This window comes from Mobula hypostoma, chromosome 4 (genome assembly GCF_963921235.1).
Source record: "Mobula hypostoma chromosome 4, sMobHyp1.1, whole genome shotgun sequence".
NCBI classification, from domain to species: domain Eukaryota; kingdom Metazoa; phylum Chordata; class Chondrichthyes; order Myliobatiformes; family Myliobatidae; genus Mobula; species Mobula hypostoma.
In genome coordinates, this window is record NC_086100.1 from 178573489 (window position 1) to 178583333 (window position 9845).

General features: G+C 41.3%; 1 long non-coding RNA gene across 1 annotated transcript; it reads right to left on the reverse strand.

The window, feature by feature from the left end:
• Positions 1-886: 886 nt before the first annotated feature.
• On the reverse strand, positions 887-8906 carry LOC134344987 (uncharacterized). Its single transcript, XR_010017580.1, has 4 exons — positions 8783-8906; positions 5286-5456; positions 2227-2297; positions 887-1129 (listed from the first exon to the last, which is right to left on the reverse strand). It is a non-coding gene; the product is annotated as an uncharacterized LOC134344987 (long non-coding RNA).
• Between the last annotated feature and the right edge of the window lie 939 nt (positions 8907-9845).

Genomic DNA, 9845 nt, shown 5'->3' on the forward strand with positions numbered 1-9845 from the left:
ACACTGAGTGCATTTGGAGGGTTTGGGTTAGGGTCAGGGTGAGGCTTAGGCTGAGAGCATGGATCAGTACATGAAACTACGATGTCCCCAGGGTCTGGAGGGATTCACCCCAAGTTATTGAAGAAGGCACTTGACCAGAATCTTTGTGTCCACTCTACCCACAGGTGAAGTCCTGGAGGGCTGACAGGTGGTATTGTTGTGCCTTTATTTATGAAGGGGTAACGGGAAATTTCTAGAAATACAGTCCAGTGAGTCTCACGTCGGTTGCAGGGAAATTACTGGAGAATATTCTTAGGGATTGGATATGTGAGCGTCTAAAATCCCATGGCCTAATTAGGGAAGCCAGCATAGCATTTTGCATGTAAGGTCATGCCTGACCAAACTGATTGAGTTTTTTTGACTAGGTGACGAGAGAGATTGATGAGGGTAGGGTAGTGGATGTTGTCTACATGGATTTCAGTGGGGCGTTTGACAAAGTCTCTCATGGGAGGCTAATCCAGAAGATTAAGATGCATAGGACCTGTGGCGAATTGGCTGATGGATTCAGAATTTGCATGCGCATAGATGACTGAGGGTGTTGTTTGAAGTGATTTATTCGAGCTGGAGGACTGTAACTAGTAGAGTTCTGCAGGGATCTGTGCTGGGACCGCTGCTGTTTGCATGTGCAGAAATGACCCGGATGAAAATGTACTTGGGTTGATGATTAAATTTGTGGATGATACCTAAATTGTTGGATTTGTGGATCATGTAGAAGCCTGGCACAGGACACAGCACAATATAGATCAGTTGCAGCTATGGGCTGAGAAATGGCAAATGGAGTACCCAGCTAAATGTGATGTGTTGCATCCCGTTAGGACAAATGCAAGGAGACAGTATCTAATGTCTGTGGTCTTGACTTTATCGAACACAACATTTATTGATGCAACCAATTTTAAACTTGTTCATCATATGTGCATTATTCAGAAAGTAAACTGATAGAATAAGCTCAGAGACGTGGCTCTAGCTGATAATCGACTTCATTTTGACTCAATTAAAGCATTCATTGATCACTGATTGAAGCGTCATGGAAGATGAAGGATTGTCACCATCCAGTCTTTAGATGATTGTAGACCTCTGGGCAATTCCCAATCTACAACACAAGATCAGAAAAATCAATTTGTTACCTAAAGCTTGGTACCTCCAAAAGTGGAATACAATCAATTTTTAATGTTGAATAGGATAGAAACCACAATTCAGAAAAGTTTGGAAACAAGAGGAAATGGTTTGTGATAAATGTTAAATTGTGCCAACACATGAAATAAGAGACAGCAATAAATAAAAGCCTGCAAGAGGACCACCACCTTGTCATTGGGTTTGGAGGCCAATGTGGCTCAATGAGCTGAAGATCTATGTTGGCTGGAGTCAGGGCTTTAAGCTTTGGCTTTAGCAGCATCTGCCATACCAAAGAAGTCAAAAGGTAAAGTCCAGACTAAGAGAGGTCCACGGGTCCTACAGGTTCAGGAATTCAGCTCAGGAATACAACTCTGACTGTTGAAACAAAACTGTTCAGGAAACAGCAATGAAGAATCCTTCTACATATGAGTGTGACGGTATTCCTGAATCTCCACATGGGACGTGTACCAGACAGTAGTGAAAACCAAGAGGAAACTACTGACATGATGAAGGAGGCCCTGAACCCGGCCAGAGAAGGAGGACCTTTATTGCTGCCCTAAACACCTGTAGTGTAATGGACAGAAAATATAAATAAAAACGTTGCACTTGGACTTTAGGTATTGCTCTTCTTCGAATAATGATATTTCACAATTAGTATGGGGATGTAGCAAATTGAAGTCCTTTATTACACACACACACACACACACACACACACACACATACACACACCCCTTGCAGAAATAAAAGGCATGTTTCTGGAGATTTATTTTTTTAGCATCAGCTTGAGTTATAAATGAGACCAGATGCAATTAGAAAGGAAGGTAGGTTGTTTTCTCTGGAGCATCAGAGCCCGAGGGGAGATCAGATAAAGGTTGATAAGATTATAAGAGGCATAGATAGAGTAGACAGTGGGTATCTGTTTCCCAGGGTTGAAATGTCAAATTCCAAAGGGCATGCTTTGAAAGTGAGAAGGCGTGGGTCCAAAGGGCATGTGAGGGGTAGGTTTTTAACTCAGGGAGTGATGGATGACTGGAATGCACAGTTCTTAATAGCTCTTAACAGATCTTTACTTACCAAAATGTTACCTTCGGTCTCCCAGAGAGCTGCCGGGGCAATGTGCCTCCCGGATTTACAGACGGTTCTTCCTGTAAATTGACAAGAAACAAAGAATAGTGAATTCAAAATGCAGCTCAGTTATCTCAGACCATTGACTTCGTTGCCCATGGAAGAATTCTTAAGCATGTTCTCCAGGGTGCTGTTGGAGGAAAAAGAGTTGGGGTATGAGGACAGTAGTTGAGAGAATGACACTCTCCAATCCTCATGGAGGGATCAGAAATGGAGTGAGGGACACATTTTAAGATTCTGTGTAATAGTATATCCAAGGACCTAACATGGACCCAACATATCGATGCAACTATAAAGAAGGTAGGACTTTAATACTTTATTGTCACCAAACAATTGATACTAGAGCGTATAATCATCACAGTGATATTTGATTCTGTGCTTTGTGCTCCCTAGAGTACAAATCGATGGTAAATATAATAAAAATTTAAATTATAAATCATAAATAGAAAATAGAAAAGGGAAAGTAAGGTAGTGCAAAAAAACCGAGAGGCAGGTCCGGATATTTGGAGGGTACGGCCCAGATCCGGGTCAGGATCCGTTCAGCAGTCTTACCACAGTTGGAAAGAATCTGTTCCCAAATCTGGCAGTACGAGTCTTCAAGCTCCTGAACCTTCTCCCAGAGGGAAGAGGGACGAAAAGTGTGTTGGCTGGGTAGGAGTTTGAGGAAGTTTGTATTGTCACCAAAAACACTCCTCGTAATTTTCTTCAGAAGTACCGTGGTGAGCATTCAAACTTTCTGCATCACCATCTGGTCTGGGAGGGTTACTGCACTGGTTTGAAGTAAGCTCCAAAGCATTATAAAATTAGTCAGCACCATCGTGGGAACTGGCCTCTGTAGTATCCAGGACATCTACAAGGCGGTGTCCATCATTAAGGACCACCACCCAGGACATGCCTTCTGCTCTGATTGCTACCATCAAGAGGGATGTACAGAAGCCTGAAGGCACACACTGTGATTTCTGAATGGACATTGAACCCATGAACACTACCTCACTACCTTTTTGTTTCCCATATTTTGCACTACTTACTTATTTTAACTACTTAAAATATATTCTATATATATTTACTGTCATTTGCAGTTTTCTTCTTTCTCTCCATTATCACGTAAGCATTGTACTGCTGCCACAACATTACCAAATTTCACAATTTATGCTGGCGATATTAAACCTTATTCTGATGTGATATTATCAATCTGTTTAGAAGAACAGGATTAGTCATGGGGCTCGTAAGCCTGTCCCACCATCCAACGTAGTTCAGTGACTGGTCTTGGCCTTAACTTGATATACCCATGGTGTTCTTTGTCTAAAAGCCACAGCAAATTTAATTATTTTAATGGTACAGTCATCTGTTGCTCCCACATTTCCAGCCCTCCTCTTTCTTCTAATGCCATACTTAAACTTGTCGCCGACACTACTGTTATTGGCCGAATCAAAGGTGGTAATGAATCAGCATATCAGATTAAAAATCTGGCTGAGTGATGCCACAACAACAACCTCTCACTCAGTGTCAGCACGACCAAGAAGATGATTATTGACTTCAGGAAGAGGAATTAGCAGGTCCATGGGCTAGACCTCATTGGTGTTCAGAGGAGGAGTGGGCAGCAACTTTTAATTCCGTGGTGTTATAAATTTGGAGGATCTGTCCTGGGTTCAGCATGTAAGGACCATTACACAGAAAGCATGGCAGCGCCTATACTTGCTTGGAAGCTTGACAAAATTCAGCATATCATCTGAAACTTTGACAAATTTCTCTAGATGTGTGTTGAGAGTATATTGACTGGTTGCATCATGGCCTGTTAAGGAAGCACCAATGACATTTGTACAGAAAATCCTCCAAGAAGTAATAGATATGGCCCAGTCCATCATGAGTAAACCCTCCCCACCAATGAGCACAGGAAAGTATTTGGCAACAGTCCTCAATATTTAGCTTGACTAGTCAGCTCCTTAGGAATTATTACCTCCATACTCCACCCAAGCCACCTCTCACCCCGACTTGTGCACAGATCAAATTATCTGCTCAATGAATAAATCCTGGAGTGTCATGGGAGCATTTTCACTGCAGAACCTTCAGAGTTTTCTATAACCGTCCATTAGTAACTTCCCGTGGGAAATTTGTAATTGACAATATTTCCAGCACTGCCAGTGATGCCTGCCTCGATTCACATTCATCTATTTTGTCCAATCAATCCCATCTCCCATTCCTTCCTATTCCAGTTAATTAACTTTTTTAAAAATTATATACTTGCTACTGCAAAAGGACTTTTTTGCATATGGCATTATTTAATGCATAGCTAATGTATAATTTATATTCTGTGTGCTGCCTTTCCCTTCATTCTTGTGATGCTGTTAATATGCAATTTTTTCTTTGTACTGTACCTGTACCTCATCAAACTTCATCGAACTTCTGTTCATTACAATAAACTCAACTTGACTTGGGAATGTTCATGTTTCGTATGTTCAATTTATTCAAAAAAATAGATGTTTTACATTAAATAAAATGTTGCTTGGAATATTAATGATCTGACCCATATGAAGTAGTTAAGGGCCCAGAGCATCGTTGAGGATCACCTGCCACACATCTCACAATCTCTTTGACCCAAAATCATCAGGATGGAGGCACTGGAGCTTGAGGTCTACGACTTCCAGACTGGGTAATAGCTTCTCCCATTAGGTTATAAGAACAAGGAATTCCCTGCCACCACAGATGTCTTGTCACAGGAGAGTGAGCCATTTACTGTCTTACTATTTTTTTTTGTGCTGTGCACTACATGCATTGTGAATAATATTTTATTAATTTATTTGTGGTAATATTTTGTTTTATGTGCTGTGTGTGATAAACGTTTTGTCGTTGCACCGAGTTCCAGAGGAATGTTGTTTCATTTGATGATATATTTGCACAGATGACAAGAAAATTGTACTCGAACTTGAGTTAATGAACCTGTTCAATTGTTGGAATTGCAGACGTTTAAGATTGCATGAAGTTAAAGCAGTGGAGGTAAGTCAACTCACCGTCGCAGTCTCCATTTGATTCTCATTTTCATTGATGCTTTTATGCTGAAAGGGTAACCTGTTTTGGCCTCTGGACATCTCAGTGTTAGCAATCAGCCCGAGAAATACCAGGAAGACAAACGTTTTTTGGAAGGCCATTGTCTGGTGGAAGAGATCTCACTTTTGATAGCTCTGGGAAAGAGAAGAGAAAGACATTGAAACCTTACAGATATTGAAAGACCTAGATAGAGTTGATGTAGAGAGGATGTTTCCTGTGGTGGGCGAGTCTAGGACCAGAGGGCACAGTCTCGTAGAAGGATGTCCCTTTAGAACAGGGAAGAGGTGTCATCTCCTGAGCCACAGAATGGTCAGTCTGTGAATTTCATTGTCACAGACGGCTGTGAAGGTGAAGTAATTGGGGATATGTAAAGTGGAGGTTGACACATTCTTCATTAATAAGGTTATCGAAGGTTCCAGGGAGAAGGCAGGGGAATGGGATTGAGAGCGATAGTAAATCAGCCAAGATGCAATGGTGAAGCAGACTCAATGGGTCCGGATAATTCTGATTCTATGGCTTCTGGAAACTACAAATCAAGAAGTAGACTATTTCTGACACCTGAGCATACAGGGTGAACTGAATAGAGACATATTATTGTATCACAACAAAGATTTATCTTTGGAGAGTTAGGTCAGTAACCCAGCTCAGTTTGAAAGCCATTGCTTTACTTTTGTAGTTTATGTAGAGCGTGTTCAATTACAGCCAACATTATATTTATGTGGAATTCAGTTCCCATATGTTGGCTTGTACAATCAGATACCTCTCTGAAGATATTTGGTTATCTGCAGCAGTATAATGTCTGGTAGCCTTTAGGAATGTAAAGGCTGCTTTAGAACACATTTCCATTGTGGATAGAATAATATTAAAAATATGATTCTCTTTTTAATGGCGGTGTTTTAGTTTCTATTCAATGTGAACTGCAATCTCCTCTCCTACTGACTATGCTGAGCTTGTTTATATAATTTATAGTGTTGTATTCCATTTCCCTAATGTTGCTTCTGTGCTGAGTTCCTAACAGTGAATGTACTTGGACTTGGTGTCAAATGTGCCCAGGTTGTGTCACCCTTTCTCTGAGCAACAGGGTTGGTTTGAGGCCCAATCCAGTGACAGTGCTAAATCCAGGCTGCTATTTCAATGCAGCAGTGAGAATCCAGACAGATGTTACACCTCTTGGGTGTTCCAGAGGATAGGTATGCAAGTTCTCCCTGGTGTTCAATCCTTTACCTTTCAATCAATGTCATTATCAAACACATTGTCCTAACATCTCTGCTTGTGGGAGGTTGGCTCCTGTGCTTCCAACTTACCAGAAACTCTGCATTTCAAAAACACCACACTGGCTGAAAAATGCTCCAGGACAGACCAAGCAGAGCATAATACACTCAGTGGCCACTTTATTAGGTACATCTGTGCATCTCATTACACTCGTTAATTCCAATATCTCAGCATCCAATTGTGAGGCAGCAATTAATGCATAAAAGCATGCGGGCATGATCAAGAAATTCAGGTGTTGTTCAGACCAAACGTCATCTTTGGAGAGAAGTGTGATCTTAGTGACTTCTACCGCAGAATGATGATGAGTGCCGGACAGGCTGGTTTGAGTTTCTCTGCAACTGCTGAGATTTTCATGCGCAACAGTTTTCAGAGTTTACAGAGAATGGCGCGAGAAACAAAAAAAAATCTCATCAGTAGCAGTTCTGTGGGTGAAAACATTTGTTTATGAATGAAGACAGAGGAGAATGGCCAGACTGGTTCAGCTAACAGGAAGGTAATATTAAGTCAAATAACTACACGTTACATCAGTGATGTGCAGAAGAACATCTCTGAGCATATGGCACTTTAAAACTAATTTAACGCAATTGTCTGCTCATGCAGCTTAGGAAGCATTAATGACTGATGATACTGTGACAAAATTGCTCATTCTGTAAAATCTTATATGCAATCTGATATTTACCTTGAATTAAGAAATAGCAACTTATAAATTGCAAAGGATTTAACCTACAGCTTCAAAGTAATAGTCAAGCATGTCTGTTTGCTATGAAATTGCTTTGAGAACTAAATAGAACATAGAACAATGAACAGTATAGTACAGCACAGAAAAAGGCCATTTGGCCCACAATGTTGTCCTGAACTAGCTAAAAAGCAAATCAAAAACACCCAAACACTAATCCCTCCTACCTACACCATGTCCAGATCTCTGCATCTTCCTTACATCCATTTGCCTATCGAAACGTCTGATAAAAGCCTCTTACGTATTTGCCTCTACCACCAAACCAGGCAGCCCTTGTCAAGCATCCACTATACAATGAGGGAAAGAACATATCCCTCACATCCCCCTTAAACTTTGCCCCTCTCATCTTAAATGCATGCTGCCTTGTATAAGACATTTCAACCCTGGGGAACACAAACTCTTCGCTCTATCTATGCCTCTCGTAATCTTGTATTCCTCTTTCAGACCACCCCTCAGCATCTGGAGCTCCAGTGAAAACAACCCACTTATCAGGTCTCTTGTGATAGCACATGCCTTCTAAAGCAGGCAGCTTCCTGTTAAACATAATCTGCACCCACTCCAAAGCCTCCACATCCTTCCAAATGTGAAGCGACCAGAACTGTATGCAACAATCCAGATTTGGTCTAATCGGAGTCTGACAAAGTTGGAACATAACCACCTGACTTTTGACCTCAATGCCTCCACTAATAAGTGCAAGCATTCTGTTAGCTCTTTTAACCAACATATCAACCTGTGTTGCCACTTTCAAGGAGCTATGAACTTAGATGTCATGATCTCTCTGCTCGGTAACACTCTAAAGGACTTTGCCCATAACAATGTACTGTCTCCTTGTATTTGCCCTACGGAGGTGTAATTCCTCTCATTTATCTGGGTCAATTTCTATCTGCCATTTCTTAGCCCTTATCTGCAACTGATCTATATTTTGCTGTATTTTTTTTGCCAGTCTTCTACATTATCCACAGCTCCAACAACCATGGTATCATCTGCTAATTTACTAATGCTCCCATCTACATTTTCATCCAGACAATTTATATATCTATATATATCACAAACAGCAGAAGTCCCAGCACAGACCCCAGTGAAGCTCCACCAATTAGAGACCTCCAGCTCAAAAAAGTCCCTTCAATCACTACTACTGTCTAATATGCTCAAGCCATTTCTAAATCCAAACAGCCAATTCACCACCAACCCCATGCATCTAAATCTTCTGGATTAGTCTCCCATGAAGGACTTTGCCCAGCGCCTTACTGAAATCCATGTAGGTACATCCACTGCCTACCCTCATCAAACTCTCTTGTCACCTTGTGAAAAAAAGTTTCATAATTCATGCATCTATGACTTCATTAACAGATCGTAGTTAAAAGGAACTTATTCAGATGTATTAAAGTCCTATTTAAAGCTTGACAATAATTATTTCAGAAAGAATTAAAGACTCAGAAATCTCAGGTTTACCTGTGACAAAGAACTCGAAGTTGCCTTCTCTGAGCTGCTGTATCAGATTCGGTCGGTTGTCCCCCTATATATTGTGATTCAGGGAGGGGAGACACCTAAAGCGGAGTATTCTGCAATGATGCAAATGATTTCTATTTGGATAAAAATGTTTGTGAAGAGTAATCAACGCATGGTGACCGTGAACAAATAGTTCCTAACTTGGTGTACTTAACTGGGGATCTTATGTCCTCACTGTCTCTGGAGATCACTTCCACATATTTGCACATTAAAGTGAACACTGTTGCTGCCAGGAGAAGTAAGAACCAAGATGTAATAAATATTTTTGAGCTTTCCTCTTTGCCGACATCACTCAATGAGCTGAGACCCTTCAAATGGGACTGGAAAGGAAGGGGGAGAAACCCAGAATAAGAAGCTGAGGGATGTGGAGGAGTACAAGCTGGTAGGTGATAGATGGAAACAAGGTGAGGGAGAACATAACAAATACAAGAAAGTCTGTAGCTGCTGGAAACCCAAAGAAACACACAAAAAATGCTGAAGGAACTCAGCAGACCAGGCTGCATCTATGGAAAAGAGTTAACAGTTGAAATTTTGTCCGACACCATTCATCAGAACACAAAGACTTGGTCTTGTGATCACAACACTCCATTGCCCATTGGTGGTGTGGGAAGTTAATTTATTCATTGACAGATGATGGGGGAGCTGTGTGGTCCCGGTCATAGCAAGGACTAGGCCTCAAGCCGCGGAGTCGCCTGTTTGCTGTCATCCAGGAGGATTGTATTTGGGGACGCCACCGGAGTGCTGGAGGTGGTGTGGTGCTGTGCCCATGCTGGAGCCGGTGCTGCTTCCAGTTTTGTATGGCATAAGACACGCTGGATTGTTTTCAGCTGCAGACTACTGCTATATTCCTGAGCTCAGGGACTTGGACTACAGTACTGTACAAAAGTCTTACATGCACACACACAGATATTCGGGATGACTAACAGTACAGACTTTTGTACAGTACTGTAGTAATGTTATGTATCACACACAGATATTCGGGATGACTAACAGTAAGACTTTTGTA